Source organism: Onychomys torridus, chromosome 23 (assembly GCF_903995425.1).
Source record: "Onychomys torridus chromosome 23, mOncTor1.1, whole genome shotgun sequence".
In the NCBI taxonomy this organism is placed as follows: domain Eukaryota; kingdom Metazoa; phylum Chordata; class Mammalia; order Rodentia; family Cricetidae; genus Onychomys; species Onychomys torridus.
The window spans coordinates 66,531,979-66,550,198 of NC_050465.1; the positions used below are offsets into that span (position 1 = coordinate 66,531,979).

The 18,220-nt window shown below is 44.5% G+C and overlaps 1 long non-coding RNA gene across 1 annotated transcript; it reads left to right on the top strand.

Moving 5' to 3' along the window:
* The first annotated feature begins 11,294 nt into the window (after positions 1 to 11,294).
* LOC118573458 lies at positions 11,295 to 18,082 on the top strand. Its single transcript, XR_004943614.1, has 3 exons — positions 11,295 to 11,511; positions 12,022 to 12,193; positions 17,888 to 18,082. It is a non-coding gene; the product is annotated as an uncharacterized LOC118573458 (long non-coding RNA).
* The last annotated feature ends 138 nt before the right edge of the window (positions 18,083 to 18,220 follow it).

Below are 18,220 nucleotides of genomic sequence, written 5' to 3' on the forward strand. Positions count from 1 at the left end.
GTCTGTTAAATGGCAGAAGACTTATCTGCCTGTGTTTGTGTTCTGGTTCTATTGCCGGTGGCAGTTTGGGTTGGGGACCACCAATTAACCTCTCCACCTCTCAGTCTGCTATCTGAAAACTGGAGACAACAAGGATGTATCTTTCAGACGGACAGGCACTGTGATGTGTACGATGCCAAGTAAATTCCAACTGTTTTTATTCTATGCGACTCCAACATCCAAACAGTATATTTATTTCAAACCATTGCTTGGTGTTTAAGTACAACTCCTAATACAAGGGGCAGGGCAAGAGAAAGCTAAGTAAGAGACATTGGTCTAATGAGTTGAACCATGCTTGCTTTGTGAATCTGGAAAAGTAGTCATCTTCTGGGATCTCTGATTTCTCCACTGTCCGATGGACACCATAATCGCTACTTTTCAAGAACAAATGTACCAGTCTTGGTGGCACATGCCTGTAATCCTAGAATATGGGAAGCTGAGGCAAGAGGATTGTGAGTCTGAGGCCAGCCTGGGCTACACATAATGCGACTCTGCTTTAAAACCACACAAAATGCCGGGCCGTGGTGGCACACGCCTGTAATTCCAGCACTCGGGAGACAGAGGCAGGTGGATCTCTGTGAGTTTGAGGCCAGCCTGGTCTACAGAGCTAGTCCAGGACAGGCTCCAAAGCTACAGAGAAACCCTGTCTTGAAAAACCAACAAACAAAACAAAACAACAACAACAACAACAAAAAACCCACCACACAAAAACAAAACAAAACAGGAAAGAAGGCAGTGGGGTTAGGTAATGGAAGGCACTGAGGCCAAGTATGGTAGTATACACTTTTAATCTCAGTACTTGGGAGACAGAGGCAAGCAGATCTCTGTGAGCTTGACACCAGCCTGGTCTAACTGGAGAGTTTCAGGCTAGCCAGAGCTACATAGTAAGATCCTGCCTCAAAAAGAAAAGTCATTGAGCCTAATACCTGTCGGATCTGGTTATTCAGTAAACGGTCCCTTTCTCATGAATAAGCGCCAACCTAGCATTAGGAGAAGTCAAATAACCAAGAACCAGTGCATCAGCTAGAAAAATCTGGACATGGGGCTGGAGACATATGTAGCTCATGTGATACAGAACTAGTCTAGCATGCATGAAGCCTGAGGTTTGGTCCCAGCACCATATACAACCAGGCATGATAGTGCACACCTATAATCCCAGTACTCAGGAGGCAGAAGCAGGAAGATCAGAAGTTCAAAGCTAGTCTCATTACCTAGTGACTTTGAGGCCAATCTGGGCCATATGAGACCCTGTCTTTAAGAACCAAACCTGGAGAAGCTCTATGGGAAACCTAGAATTATAAAGGCTTATAAAGGACAGAGCCTTGATAAGTAGATTCCTATCTACATTTGAAGCAGCAAAAGCTAATATGCTCAGTGCCTTGTTCATTAATTTTCCTATTTTAAGTTTTGTTTATTTGCATGTGTGTACAAGTGTAGGGGGTGGAGGGTTGAGAGGGCAGTTTGTGGGGTCAGTTCTCCCTCTCTACCATTTGTATCTTTTGGATTGAACTCAGGTCACCAGGCTTGGTGGCTGGCACCTTTACCCACTAAGCTATCTCAGCAGTGCATGCCATGTTCATTTAACACTTGGATGTGTTTAGTAACGCTGCCTGCATTCTAAAACAAGAAGACCAAGGCACAGGGAGTTGACACGACCTACCTAAAGTTCCACTCATGAGTAGACACAAGCAGTCTGGCCCTCCAAGCCTAAACCCATAGCCGCCACTTAGAATGGGATAGGGCAGTGGGGACAAGGCAGATGTAAAGAGAGAACAATCATGGTAGGACCAGAGAATATGCTTTCAGCCTAGTATTTTCTTTCTCTCGAGAGGTAGATTTGAGTGGAATGAGGCATCGTCAAAAGAAAGCCCTGTGTGATGAGAAAGGGTTAGAGTCAAAGGGCAGGTGGGACAGAGTTCTCACAGTCACAGGCTGCAGTAAGGTTGCAGAGAATGGCTTGCCATCTGGATCCGTGCGTACCTGTGGGCTGCAAAGGCAGTTAAAAGGAGGCTCTGGGTTTCATGAAACCACACCAGCCTTTGAAAGGTTCTCTGGGTTTCTCACGAGGCCACCTCGTCTAAGAAACACATCTATCCCTTCCTCTGTCAGCAAAATGCTGCTGTTGCTTCTCTTCAGGCAGAAAAAAACCTTTTGGTGTTGCCTTTCATCAGGTTTTGGCAATTACAGGCATTTATTTTTTTTTAAAGGTTAGACTCGAGATGTTTTTTCCAGATTTGAGCCATAAAATGTCATTGTGTGCATGCTTAATTAATTGCGTTGGCGTCAAGATTGTGAAAAGCAACCTTGCGAAGCATATTGAAGAAAATAGTAAACAGTCTTCAAATCCTTAAGACACAAACGGCCAACAGAAAGGCGTGTTTTCCTGGGCCGGGGCTATAACACATGGATGCATGAAGCTTTGTTTATTTTGCCCAAAGCAGTGGTGAAAAAAAGAGCATATTTTCCTTTTATCATAAAGACTCAAAGTATGTTTAGTTTGTAATATTATTTTGCATATGTGCAAAAGGTCTGCTCTCTGCTTTCAGAGTGTTATGGCCACAATGTCCTCAAACACCAGACCCTGCTTGATACAACTATGATGTCCTCCTTTCCCAGCATTGCCAGTGTTTAGTTGCAAAGCTGCTGCTCCTCCACAGTTGGATTTGGCTGTGGTTACTGATTGATAATAGGTTTCCTTGGCTGAGTGCGACCCCCTGGTGTGTCTGAACATTCTAGACAGCAAGTTTCACTAAGGCTTTTTGGCTCACAATCACATGACCTCATCTCGGTATGCAAAAGTATGCTTCCAGTCATTAAAAAGTAGTGAGTGAGCTTAAATTATTCAATCCTTCACCTCTTTGCTCCATCTTCGGCTCTTCCCGCTCCCATTTACCCACTTGTCTATCCCAATTAGCCCCCTTCTACTCTTTTCTATGTCTATTTATTTAGTGACTCAATGAATCTCATTAGGTTTTGTTGTTGTTGTTGTTACAAGGTGTGGGCATGTTTATAGGAGTGCACACATCTTTCCAGCAGCTATACCACTGAAGAAAAAAAATCTTTCTCCTTCACGGATAGTTATCTACACAAAAATTCTCAGGACCAGGTGGGGACCCCATAGAATACTTGAATTTTAAGTAAATGCACTGTATATTAATTTCTGTCTTCTATATTTGTCATCCAATTCAGAGATTTCATGTGACATTTCATCAGAGTCCTCTAAACAACTGTCCTTTCATTAAGCAAAGGGGGCTGAAGAGGTGGTTCCGAGTGCTCTTGCAGGGGACCTGGTTCTGTTCCCAGAATCTACATCAGGTGGCTCACAACTGTCTGTAACTCCAGTTGCAGAAGATTTGATACCTTCTAGTCTTCTTGGATATATGCCCACACATGGTGCACATAAACTTACATAGGCACACACATGTACAGGAGAAATTAAAAAAAATCTTTAAAAAAAAAAATCACAGCTTTATGAAAGAATCGCCATACAACTCCCTGCTCACATTTTTGCCCATGTTACTCCCATCAAAACTTTTTTTTGAGGCACACACACAAAAAATCCAAGATGGACTGGAGAGAAACCTCCCCAGCACAACTGACATTTGATGGCTACTTGGAAAGGGAAGTCACTCTCCTTTGGGAGTGTGGCCACTGGTAGGTGCTCATACTTCAGTAGGTAGCCACATACCAGGTGCATATGGCCAGCACTAGTTGGACTCAAAGGTTATTAATAACAAACAAAGAGGACATGAAGCTGAGGGGCAGATGGGACAGGGCACTAGGGTGGTGTGAGGTGTCTAAGATAAACCCAGCAAAAATTAGTAGACTACTGATCAAGTAAATGGTCAAGACTTGCAGATGGTAAAGCCAATTACATGACTGTATTTCTTCCTAAGGTTAAGAATACATTTTCTGGGCTGGGTAGATGATAGCTCAGTGGTTAAGAGCACTAGCTGTTCTTGCAGAGGACTCAGGTTCAATTCCCAGCACCCATATGGCAGCTCATAGCAGCTGTCTGAAACTCCAGTTCCAGGGTACCTGACACCCTCATGCAGGTAAAACACCAATGCACATTTGAAGAAGAAGAAGAAGAAGAAGAAGAAGAAGAAGAAGAAGAAGAAGAATGCTAGGCGGTGGTGGACACCTTTAATCCCAGCACTCGGGAGGCAGAGCCAGGCAGATCTCTGTGAGTTCGATGCCAGCCTAGTCTACAGAGCAAGATCCAGGATAGGCACCAAAACTACACAGAGAAACCCTGTCTCGAAAAAACAAAAGACAAACAAACAAAAAAAGAATACATATTCTGTGAACTGCAGTATCTCACTTATTTTTTCTGTACTCCAGAATACATGTATAATAAATGTAATTGTTATGAATTGAAATGTGAAAGTTTGGGGAAGACAACAGGTAGAACAGAGAGAACATTGTGTCAAAAACAACAGGTAACAAATCAATGAGCATATTACACTGAGTAAAGTGTAAATGATATCTACCACTGTGTTCAGTCTTTTCTGCTGTTTTTCCATCATGTTCTTACTTCCGAAACCTTTTAGAGGTGACATTCTGACTGCTAATCACCAGTCAATGACGAACCAAGGGTTTAGTGACTCAACCAGCATCACCTAGTAACAGCCCTCTAAGTGCCTAGCCCTGTTAAAGGCACTTAGAATACATTAGAGAAAAAGCAGAAAATATTCCTGCCTTCTTAGACCTTATTGTCAGTCTCTTGAGGCATGGTTAAGACATCAAACATAATATATGAGAATCATATAGTAGTACCTAGGAAGTTCCAACATTCTCTGGCAAAAATACATACATACATACATACATACATACATACATACATATACATACAAGTGGAATACGGTAAAGAACTGATACATGTGGGGCTGGGAAGAAGGTCAGACATTCATATCAAGCAGGGTCAACAGCAGACAGACCCATAGCAAAAACTGAGATGGAGAGAAGTGCTGAGAGATGGGAAGGAGCTATCCAGGCCAGCACCTAACTAAAAGCAGAGCCAATAACTAGAGGAAAACCCCCAGACAGGGGTCTAGTGAGGGGTGTTGCTGTGGAAGTTTATTTGTTTGTTTGTTTATGTGCATGAGTGTTTAGCCTGCACACACGTCTTGTACTATATGCATCCCTGGTGTCTGTAGAGGCCAGAAAGCATTGAATCTCCTGGACAGGAGCTACAGATGATTGTGAGCAGCTTTTTGGGGTGTTGGGAATAAAACCTGGGTACTTTGGAAAGGCAGCAAGGGCTTTTAACCACTGATCCATCTCTCCAGCCCCAGACACTGAGCAGAGGTTGGATGTGGGACTTAACTGACTGGGTAGTATATGTATGTGACAGAAGCCTATTTCCATGTTTAAATGGGCCTTTCCCATACTGAGTTAGGAGGAACTATGGTGGGGGTCAGTGTAGAAAGTAGGGAAACCAAATTACTACTTTCTGAAGTCACACTAGAAAATGTGAAGATCCTTCTTGATTAACACTGTTTTAAATCAAATGTAAGAGCCTGAGGCTGTGGCTCAGTTGTTGTCAAACTAAGTCCTGTATCCCACTCCCTAGCACCACATACATCATCCATGGCATCCTACCTGGAATCCTAGCACTCTGTAGTAGAAGTAAGAGGATCAGAAATTCATGATTATCCTATGCTACATAGCAAGTTTGAGGTTAGTCTGGGATGCATGATAAACTGTCTTAATAACAAACAACAACAAAAACCTCCCACAGACTAAGAATTAGAAGAGAGATGGCTCAGTGGGTACAAGCTCTTGCCTAGAATGGTCTGGTGTGACTCACAGAACCCACATAAAGGTGGAAGTAGAGGATGGACTCCACAGAATTATCCTCTGATCTCCACATGCACTCTTTCCCCTAATAATAATATTCAATCAGGATGAATTTAAAAAACAACAACAACAAAAAAAACAACTACAAGACTGAAAAGCAACCCAACCTCCCGCTCCATTGTTCTTGACCTGCTACTCCCTTGCCTGGGAATTTTGCCACCCTCCCCTCCCCAGGCTGCAGTGTGCTTTTCTTCCACTTTGGAGCGAGGGATCCACATGACCTAGATGTGTCTCTTTAGGAGTGGGGCACTTGGATCGCAGAAGACAAGCTGTGTCAGTGAACACTGAGGCAAACGTAAGGCTGGAGAGTTCTGGAAGTGGTTGTGGAACACTGAGTGACATGAAGAACGGGCTCAGGAAGCAAGATCTATGTATCCATCCTGGATCTCACCCATATAGAGGCACAAAACACGACTAATACTCAGTATCTAAAGAAAACCTGCAGAATATGGCACCTCACTCTGTTGCCCTCTGAGAATAATTCTTTTTAAGACAGGGTGTTCTAGTCTGCTTTCTTTTGCTGAGACTAATACTGTCACCAAAACAACCTGGGGGAGGAAAGGGGCGTCTTTGGCTTGCAGTTGTAGGTTACAGTCCATAAGAGGAGATCAAGGCAGAGACTCAAGCAGGAACCTGGAGCAGAAGCCATGAAAGGATACTGCTTCCTCGCTTCCTTCCTCTGGCTCACTCAGCTACCTTTCTTATACAGCCCAGGAGCCCTATGCTGGGATGGCACCACCCATAGAGGACTAGGCCATTTGATAGCAATCAGCAATCCAGAAAATGTCCCACAGACGTGCTCACAGGCCAAACCTTAATTCAGGTTCTCTTTCCCCAGGCAATTCCTCGGTTAAGGGTTTCTTCTTCCTAGGTATGTCATATGGACAAGCAAGATTAGTCATGACACAGTCTCTCTATGTAGCCTGGACTAACCTGAACTTGCTATGTAGACCAGTCTGGCCTAGAACTCAAAGAGATCCACGTGTTTCTACCTCCTAAGAGCTGGGGTTAAAGGAATATACCACTATGCTCAGCCTACTTCCTTGCCTCTACACTAGTAGCTCTCAACCTCCCTAGTGCTGTGGCCCTTAAATACAGTTCCTCGTGTTGTGGTGACCTCCAACCATAATATTATTTCATTGCTACTTCATAACTGTAGTTTTGCTACTGGTATGAATTATAGTGTAAATATCCAATATATGTATGACCTCTGGGGGGGGGGGTCATGACGTACAGGTTGAGAACCTCTGTTCTAAACAGTTATGATGTAGCTTAGATTTTGCCAAGTCTAATGTGAAGAGTACAGGATAGGGGTGGGGAAAGAAAAAAAAGAATATGGGTAGGGAGCAAGAGAGAGAGAGAGACAGACAGACAGACACACACACACACAGAGAGACAGAAAGACAGTAAGACACAGAGAGAGGCACTACAGACAGGTAGATAGGTAGATATAGAGGTAGAGAATTAGTACATTTACTGATATTTAAAGGGGGTTCAGAAGAATTAAGACAGAAGGTCTAAGATCTATAATAAGATCAAATTTGAAACTTCCCAAAAGTTGTCCTAGACTTTGTCAGCCTAAGAACCATTTAATTATTCCAAATGGTCACAGATGCAGGAGTACAGCTATTCAAAGAAATCCTAGGAGAGATCGCTGCCCTAGAAAGACAGGTCTCTTGGCCTCAGCTGCATCAAGGAAAGCCATCAGGAAATTTAAATAGAACTACAGAGATCCAGTCACATGAGAACAGAGGCAAGGTCAGAAGATCATTTAGGCAAACAAGGGCACAGCTCCCAGCCATCTGGGATCATCTGGACCAATCTGGTGCAGGTTAGAAATTGTACAAGAATGAGCAATGCCCATTTACAGGCCATCCAGGCAGGACACATAAGCACAGACAGCATAGTTAGCATTACTGAAGAGGCTTCGCTTGCTTCCCTCTGTCTGCATTCCAACTACAAGATGTGTGTAAAAGTCTGGAAGAGGACAAGATACAATGTAACTTCTGAGGTGCAAAGGTTGCTACTTCAAAGTTTTCCTGGCTTTGGTGGAAAGCGCAGGTATGTCATGCCACAGCAATCCACAACAAAGAGGATTATCTGTGTCAACAGTGGGGACAGTGGACTGATTTCCTCTCCATCCTAAATCAGTGATGAAGTCATTTAATTTTCATAGCAACTTCATGAGGTTGGTAAGATTGCCCACTCATTTTTCAAGTGAAGAAACTGAAGCCTAGGAAAGTCCAACAAGTTAAAGGAGAGATTTAAGGTTGAAACAGAGACTGTGTCTAAGTCTGTCTTTGCTTTCCTGTCCCCTCAAGGACAGGAACACACAGATACCGGGCCAATTAAAGATGGACACCATTTCCTAAAAACACACAGACACAATACTCCACTTCCTCCCTCCAGTTAAACATTAATACATGGGCATGCCCTGTCTGTGGTGAGCAGTGTGTGGGACATTTCATCTGACAAATGGACTGAACTGAACTTCATCAGAGCTTTACTCTGAACACATACAAACTTGTATGGACTGAGTAAAACAGAGCCTGTGATGGAGGCCACTGACTGACTTCCAGGCCACTTCGACTACAGCAGCAACTCTAGCCAATAAAAGTGCAGTAGTGCTGAAGCCAAAGAAGAGCCGGGAGCCTGGAGAGATGGCTCAGTGGTTAAGAGCATCGATTGCTCTTCCAGAGGACCCGGGTTCAATTCCCAGCACCCACCTGACAGCTCACAACTGTCTGTAATTCCAGTTCACGGGAACCTGACACCAATGCACAATAAATGAATGAATGAATGAATAAACAACATCCATAATGTTTCACCATGTAACTTAAAAGAAAGAAAAGAAGAAGAGTGGGGAGGGATTTTCACTTCCAGAGGCTTTTGGAAACTGCAGCCAAACTGCAGCTGTGCTTGATGTGATTGATGGCTTTGAGGTGACACCCACTCCAGGAAGGAATATTAGATACATTTCAAATCAGGAGAGTCCAGGTAGTGATGCCCACTCGTGGTACTGGTGCAGCACCAGGTGTATTTTCTCACAGAAGCTCCGTCATCACCTTCGGAAGCATTAGTAGCCTCAGGGCTGAGATCCTAAATAATAAATAATTTTACCGTAAAAATGGCTTCTAGGCATGCTTCAGGCATGCTCCTGGATACTTCTCCAGGGGTCTCCTCATTTCTCTGGCCATTTCACTCTAATCTTTCAGCACAGAACAAATGGCAGATCTGAACAGGAGCAATTACCAGAGTGGATATTCAGAGCATTTTCCCCGAGTGGGGTATGGTGTGTGTGTGTGTGTGTGTGTGTGTATGAATTTCAGGTAACTTCCCTGATTTGAATAACTCTTAGTGTGAAAAATCTTTGCTGTGAGCCATCTGAGGCTCTGGGAGTGGGGCAGCATCCTTCCAGAGCCACAGTTCAGGTCAAACACACCTAGCTAAGTCCTGTCCCCAGACTGAACTGGGAAGAGGGACACTTGCCTTTGGACTTTCGCCATCAGCCTTTTCCTGGTCTGACACAGAACAAAGTTGGATTCCCAAGAAGAGGTTACAACAGAGATCAGGCTGGCTGTGGAGGTTGCTTCTTTTGGCAGTGACAAAGTACTGGCAAACACCACTTAAGGAAGAGAGGGCTTATTTTGGCTTGTGTTTCAAAGTACAGCCGGTCATAGTAGGGGAGATAGGCAGGAGCAGGGAGAGACAGTTGGTTACCTTGTATCCATGAAAAGTGTGAGGCAGTTGGTTACCTTGTATCCATAATCAGGAAGCAAAGAGAGAAATGCTTCTCCTCAGATCACTTTTTTTCTTTTTATTCCGTCTGGGATCTCAGCCCATGGAATAGCACTGCCAACATTCGGGTGGATATTCCCACACCAATTATCATAGCTTAGAAAGTACCTCACAGACATGCCTAGAGGCTTATCTCTTAAGTGACTCTAAATTCTGTCAGATTGACCATCACAATTACATTGGTTAAATTATGGCCTCCACAGCAGAACCACCTTCCTTCTAACCCCAGCTCCATGATGCGGTGGTCAGTTCATCTGTAGCCTTAGTTTCTTATCTATAAAATGGTCATAACAATAAAATCTACCTGCAAAGGCTGCTTTAAGGGTTAATGGGGGACACTGTACAGAAGGTGCTTAGTCAGTCACAGGAGGTGTCGGACATTATTACTAATGTGTCAGGTATATAGTTCTGGGCAAATCATCTCATCTCAGCAGCGATGGCAACATTGGTGGCTCAAGGGAAGTGCTTTATGCTCAGTTCACCCAAAGTTGTATCAAAAGCCAATGCCTGTCTCCTAAAATTTGGTGAGAGAAGTGACGAGTGTTTCAGAGGCCCATTTTTAAAATACCTCTATCTGGGCCAGCAATTGCATCTCATCAAGTGTGACAAGTTGAGTTTGATCCCTGCGCCTTACTTACATGGTAGAAAGAGAGAAGTCACTCCCGAGCTCCACATGGCACTCCACATAGTTCCATGGCACTTTGTATGCAGCGTGCACGCATGCGCGCACACACACACACACACACACACACACACACACACACACACACGCACGCACATGTATACATAAAATGTAATAATAAAATATCACTCTATGTGTTCCCTTCAAAATGGAGAAGGGACAGGAAGAGTCCATTTGCTTTTTTCTGTGGGACCAGAAAGCCCTGTGGGGGTTTCCTCTCTGATAACGAGAGCAGGTTTTTTGCCCACAGGGGCCTCTTTCTTTCCCCTGAACCAGAAGGGAAGCTCCCCTTTCTCATTTCAGTCCTGGGCAAGAACAACGTTCCATTGACAGAGTGAATGGAGCGTTTCTTACCCCAGACTCTTCCTGTTGCAGAGGCAGGGGCTTTTTCTTTCCCTTGGCTGCCACAGACTGTGATTCCAGTTCTGTACTGGCCAACAGGGCAGCCTGGGAGTCTTGATTCTGGCAGAGACTGACAGAGAAGGAAGGCTGCTTGGTGCAGAGTCTCTTGGCCAGCTCATGCTGGATGTCATTTCTCAGATGTGAAACTCTGAGGACTGTCCTTTCTTCAGCTATCCAGGACTGATCTGACCAGCCCAGGCAATCTCCTTTCACTGTGTATTTCTTTTGGCAACTGAGCTATCTGGTCTGTTAGATTATAAGTGGAATACAACATCCCCCCATCACCCCCACCCCCCACTCCCGCCATGAGACACTGTGTCTTGTTCCCTGTCTGGCAGATAGCTGCTGCTCAGTACATAGGCACTGACTGGAGGCTGGAAGCTACTTCTGGTTTTCCTTGAAGATCTAGGAGCTGCTTCTCTGATAGGTGACTCATGAAGCCAGAGGAGATTGCTTTGGGTTTCTGGAATGGCCTTCATTAACCAACTGGAGTATCGTTTACGGCCGGCCGGGCAGAGTAAGAAACACAAAGGTCATGACCAGGTGTCCCTGAGGTCTCTGAGCATGCTGAACGGTGAGAGAAAGTTTAAAATGAGCTCAGAAAAGCGAGTTCAAGGAGACGCAGCAGAGCAGGCCTTCAGCTGCAGGGACAGGAAGACCTTAGTGTGCAAGCATGACCCGGAGACAGACACCAGCGACAGAGAGGCAGCCGCCAGTCAGCTTTGGTGGTGAGGAGCTCACATCCTTTGGGTATCTGGTTTTGACACTCTGGGTGCTGTCTGCACAGCACCCAGAGAGCGCCCTATTTCCAGGAAGTGCACACGACTGCTGGTTCTTAGTAAATTCTTCCTCCTTCCTCTCCTCTCTAGCTCACTGCTTTTCGAAAATAGAAAAAGTAAGCCAGGAAGCAATGCTAAAAAATAATCCAACCACAGCTGAAGGAAGGTACTCTCAAATGAAGAAGAGGGGGGAATATCACGTTGACTCTTCTTCCGTGGTTCTTTATGCCTGAGTGACTATTCGCCATGTGAAACCTGGGGTGGGGGGTGGCTAGAGGAGTTTGTGGGACTGTACATTAACGTTTCCTTTGCGTTACTTTAATGGACCATAACGATTCATATGGACTCCTTGGCCAAAAGCAGGAAAAAGTTGTGCCACAGGGAGGGAAAGATGTTCGTCAAAAGGGAAAACCCTACGTTATGAATTCTTGTTCTCAGCTAACTCCTGCCTATTTGCAGAGTCACCAGAGGAGCCCAAGGTGAAGGAAAATCAGCAGCCTAAGGGAATGATGCTCTCCAACATCCAGCCCGAATGGAGTGCTTGGGAAAAGATTTGGAGGCCTCTTTGAGGCTCTGAGATATAAATTTTGAGGCAAGGCAAGACAATCAGGACTCAGAAGTAATAGTGAAGGTAGGTAACCACAGAGAGAACTCATGCATGCTTACCTTACAGTGTTTTTTTTTTCTTTTGTTTTTGTTGTTGTTGCTGTTGTTTTTGTTTTTGAGATTCTGAAAAAAAGTCAGAACGGATCCTCAAAATAGAGATATCTTTAAAAAAGTAATTAAACTGCCATGTGTTTAATCTGCAGTGCCCCCCCCCCACTCATGTTTTTGAATGCTTTGTGCTCAGTGGGCAGCATATTTATTGATTATTTTTTGTGGTACCCAGGGACATTAGTTGCTTTTCAGTTGCTGTGATAAAACACCATGACCAAGGCAATTTACCAAAGGGGTTATCTGGGCTTACGGTTCCTGAGGGGAGGGAGTCCAGGATGGAAGGCAGGCAGGGCCGGGATTGGCAGGTATGGCAGCAGAAGCAGGATGCTGAGTGCTCACAACACTTCCTATAAGCAAGAGGCAGAGAAAACAAACAGGAAGTGTGGTGAGTCTATGCATACCTAACGTCCACCCCCATTGACATGTTTCCTCTAGCAAGGCTTTCTGTCCCAAAGTTTCCACACAGTTTTAAACAGCACTGCCAAATGGGGATCAAGTGTTGAAATATCCAAGCCTATGCTGGATACTCTTATTCAAACCAATACACCAGGGTTGAACCCAGGACCTTGAGTGTATTTGGCAAGTGAAGTACCTCTTGTCTATTTCCCTGCCATCAAAAACAAACAAACAAACAAACAAACAAACAAACAAACAAATCCCCCCCAAAACCCCACAAAACTCCACAAAAAACAAAACACAAAACACAAAACCAACCAAACAAAAGACTTTGAGATAGATTTTCACTAAGTTGCCATGGCAGGCCTTGAATTTGCCATCCTCCTGCCTCGGTTTCCTGAGTAGTTGGGAATACAAGGCTATATAACACAATTGCTGTCAGGACCACATTAATTATCTCTATACCATTCCGAATTTAGTAGAGGTGGTACAGAAGAAAGCATCCATGGCATTATTTTGAAGGCTCTGGCATCCTTTCACAGGGTTGGGGGGGGGGGATGTGATGGGCAGAAGCTGGTCTCTAGGCTTCTAAATATCTGGCCCTGTTTCCAGCCCGCTGTTCTCTGTTCCCTGATCTGTGCCATGTGAACAAGCCTCTACTACACACCCCTCATCCAGTGAACACAGACATGCCTTCCCTGCCACAGTAGACTGACATGCTCCCCAAACCAGGAGCCAAAATAAGCCCTTCACCCTTTAAGTTGTCTCTGTCAGGTATGTATATGGTCACAGTAGAGCAACAATAAGTAACATAAAACTTAGACCCAGGAAAGCAAAGTAAGGCAATTCACTAAGTCCAAGCCACTAAAAATATGAACTTACAGTACACTGTAGGTAGCAAGGTGGGCCAAGGTTTGTGTCTGGCAATATCTTTGTGTTTTATCAATGGATCTCTGTGACACTGTGGAAACAGATACCGTCAGAAGTCTGAAGCATGGCTGTCCATGAAGGGGAAGCCCTCTTCTTTCCATTTAAAAGCTCCAAGGGCTGAAACTGCCACCAGACAAATGGTGAGACTTGCTATTGCTTATCCTGTTTGTCTCAAAGAACCACCTCTGAGCCTGGCCCAGTGTGGAGGGCGGGGCCATTGAGGATGAGTTGGCAGCTGGCTTCTGGCTCTGTGGGGCCTCTCCAAACATCAGGGTTTGTTCAGGACATTTTCTCTGACTCACCCCTGGTGATAAGACAGGCAAGGGCCTTGAAGCAAGCTAGTCAGCATTCAAGGTTTAGGTTTTTTTTCCCCCATTGGGGGTTTGATTTTAGAATTTGCAAGTTCCTCAATAAAACCACTCTAGCTTTAGCAGAACCATTGCCATTCTGGGAGCCAAAACAGCAGAGACAAAAACAAACAGAATGCTGAACCCTGCTGCCTCCGACTGAGGACTATTTGGCAGTCAGTAGTTGCATTTACTTATTCCCTCGATGAATATTTATTGAGCCCTTTCTAAGTGCCATGTGCATGCGAGGTGCTGGAGAAATAATGCAGTTCTGGGACCTGGGACCTGGTCTCTTTTTGAATAAAGCTTGTGGAGTGTGTGTGTGTGTGTGTGTGTGTGTGTGTGTGTGCAGGTGTGTGTGTGTTTGGGGATGTGTGTCTCAGTAACAACAAGATCTGAGCTGGACATGATGTATGTGATGGGAGAAAGAGATATTAACCCATCGTATGTGGAAAGGCCCTTTGGGAGGAGGGAGTGCATATAAACAGAGACACCGGGCTGGAGGGGAATGGCCGAGACTTCAGGTGGTACCCAGAGCATGTGGGGCTGGGCTAGAGAGTAATTTGGTAGACAAGGAGCCCCTTGGGAGGTTGGGGTTGTAGCTTGTTGGTACACTACTGTCTTGCATGCAGAAGGCACTGGGTTCAGTTCCCAGTACAGCATAAAATTGAGCCTCGCGGCACAAGTTAGTAATCCCACACTGGGCAGATGGAAGTGGGAGGACCAAAATTAAGGGCATCCTAGACTATTTAGTGAGTTTCGGGCCAGTCTGGGCTGCAGAAAAGAAGAAGCCCCCACCCTGGCTTTTCATCTTAAAAGCAGCATGAAATCCCTGAAAGGCTTAACACCTGGCCGGCCTGGGGAGCCGTCTGTGGGGAGTGCCTGAATTCCATTTGCATTTTGAAAAGATTATTCTGGCCTCAGAGCTAACATCTTTTAAGGTAATTTCTGCTCAGCAAATCCAATAAGCACAGTGTGGCGGTGCCGGTGGGAGTGGAAGCTGGCCCCTGGCAGCCAGATGTGGGTTTGAGTCCTGACTGCATGCCTCCCGGCTCATGTGGCCTTAGCCAAAACCAGTCTTTCAAAGCTTTGGTTTCCCTGTCCATAAAATGGGATAATAATATCTCTGGTGTTCTTGAGAGGGCTAAAGGAATGACAATAAATAAAGCCTTCCTACAAGTGGTTCTCTGAAGTGGAAATTGATGTTGATCATATATATTACCTAACATTCAGTGGGCCGGTTGTTCTTAGACAAGACACCTTGGACTTCACGTGAATTTCAGCTGGCTCAACATGTATCCTTTGGGAATCATCACTCCTGCCTCTTCAACAACAAACACGCAACAAATACAACCACTCATTTAACTAGCTAGATTAGCTGTTGCTATCCACCCTTCCTACTATGGTCTTTGTCAGATGAGACACCCCAGAAGGCTGACAAATACCAAGTGAGCCTTGCCCAAATAGAAGCCAAAAGCTGTGGGTGGGGTGTGCACGGGGGTGGGAGGCTGGGGGGGGGATGAGGGGAGTGGGGGGTGGAGGCATGGGAGGCATTTGCTGGTAACGAGCAAGAGACTATGGTGGTGTTCACTAGTTAGAATGGGGTCAGCATTTTTTTTTTTTTTTGTTCTGTTCTGATAGCCTTGTACTCTGCATGCCCTCATCTTTTGGTCAGCCCAGGTTCTTGCCAGACACAATTCAGTGAGTGGATCCTAAGTCTAGGTGTCAAAATACACAAGAGCCTACTCAGAGTCTCTCATTGGCCAATGCTTAGATGATGTCAGCAAAGGTGATGTGTAATGGATCACACATAAATATCTTGATTTTTGACTTATATATAGTGGTACTTAAAAAACTGTGATCACTGTGAGAAGGTGAAATGAATCCAATAGAGGATCTTGGAAATCTGAGAGTAAAGGCAAGGAAAGAAACATTTATTGTGTCTTTCTGACATGCAATTAGTAGATGTGGGGAAGTTTTTCTTATTGATGGATTGATTGAAACATCATCTCACCATGTAGTTCTGGAACTTGTTGTGTGGACTGGGCTGGCCTTGACCCCACAGAGACCCACCTGCTTCAGCCTCCTGAGTGCTAGGATTAAAGGGATGCATCCCAGTGCCTGCCTTTGTTTTTTGACCATTTTAACAGAAATATTTCAGCTAAAAAAAATGAAGACATGGGAACGACAGAACCAGAATACCATTATTTTGTAATTGTCAATGATTGTAGGCATTAACTGTCAGTGACTGCTAACATAAAAAGACACCCCCATTATGCACCTCCTAAAGGAAAAACATAATGCTGTTGCCTAAACTGAACTGGATACAAACTAGATCTAACCTCCTATTTGTACAAAAGAGAGAATGGTGGGGGGGAGGTATGTTAAATGACACAGACAGTGAGAGACTATAGAAAAAAGAGAGAGAGAATATGAGCAGGAGACAGTATGAGATATACTACCTGTTCACCTCTCCAGAGGTGGTGGCATCTAGGAGAACTGAGCTGATCAATGATGCAGACTAAAGTCTCATGCAATAGTCAACTTTATTCAGAGTATCAGATAATTTACATGATGAAGGTTAAGAAGAGTCACTTGAAGCTGGGAGTGGTGGCGCATGCCTGTAATCCCAGCACTTGGGAGGCAGAGGCAGGCGGATCTCTGTGAGTTCAAGGCCAGCCTGGTCTACAGAGTGAGTTCCAGGAAAGCCAAAGATACACAGAGAAACCCTGTTTTGAAAAAACAAACACAAACAAACAAACAGTCATATGAGTAAAGTGTCCAGTCACAAGGGCAACCAGCATGTGGACAAGCCTCAAGTGGAGAAAATGTTTTTTCCATAGAGGTACATGAACAAACAACAAATAGTCATTTGTAACGGGGGTAATGGAAGTAAACTCACTCCTACAAGCTACACCTGGGAAGAGCACAGAACTACATTCCAAGATCAATTCATGTTTTGAAGAACCTGAAGTCACAAGACTCTTGTCTTAGTTTCTTGGAGTTTCCTTACAAGCACTTAGAAATCTCATAACAACTCCAATCTGGGACCGTGCTCCAATACTACCTAACTACAATTGTACACTAAGGAGCCAGGGAAAGTATAAAAACTCTAAAAAATTGCTGATATTAGTGCTAACTTCAAGAGTGGTGGGACATTTGATGATTTTCAAGAATTTATTCCTAACTTTCTATGTGTGCTAGTTATACTGTAGTTACTGTAGAGGCGGGAGTGGGGACGGGGATGGGGGTAGGGGAGTGCCTCACTTTTCCAGGGCTTAGGGAATCTAACCCAAGGCCTGCCTATACATTGTAAGCCCCCTGCCATTGAGCTACATTCTCAGTCCTGAAATTATTTTTTTCAGTGATGTAAGTGGATATGTTTTACGATAAATGATATAATAGCTACAGTTTACTTTAAATTAAGGGGACAGAAATCGGGTAAGGGTGTCCATAAAGCTGATAGTTGCTGAAGGTGAACCAGGGGCTCGGCTGTTTAATATTTTTCATAAAGGAAACGGTTCAGAAACACATTAGTCAACCCATCTGGCCCCTTCTTTTAAATAATAAAGGTATTTACTATTATTAATAATGTTATGTTAACCTGCCAGCTCCCTGGGCTGACTCAGCATTTTTAGCTAAAAAACTTGAATTCTCCTCCTGTGAAAACTACCCCATCTGTGGTGGAGGCAAAGAGAATTCTGTAACTCAGCTCTCTGAGTCTACCCATATTCCTTCAAAAAGAGATGAGGGCACAGATGGTTTCTCGTATCTTAGGGCAGAGGTTCTCAACCTTCCTAATGCTGCGACCCTTCAGTACAGTTCCTCATGTTGTAGTGACACCCCAACATAAATTATTTTGGTTGCTATTTCATAAGTGTAATTTGCTACTGTTATGAAGCGCAATGTAAAAATGTGTTTTCCGATGTTCTTAGGCGAACCCTCTGAAAGGAGTCTTTGGATCCCCAAAGGGTCAAGACCCACAGGTCGAGAAACACTGCCTTAGGCGCTGGCCGTGATTTCCTGCAGAGATGGAGATGGGGGTGTTGCAGTTGGACAGAGTTGGAACTCAGGCTTCAGCAGGTGAATACCGGAGTAAATTTGGCCTAGGGCACCATACTCCCAATTGGTGGCATGGAGTCACCAATCATACTTAGCTCAAAGCTCAGCCATGAAGATCGACTGATAGGTGCCATACATTCATTCATCCCACAAACAAGGAGTCTCGCTTCTGGGAGGCCTAGAGTGGAGCAGTGAAGAAAATACAA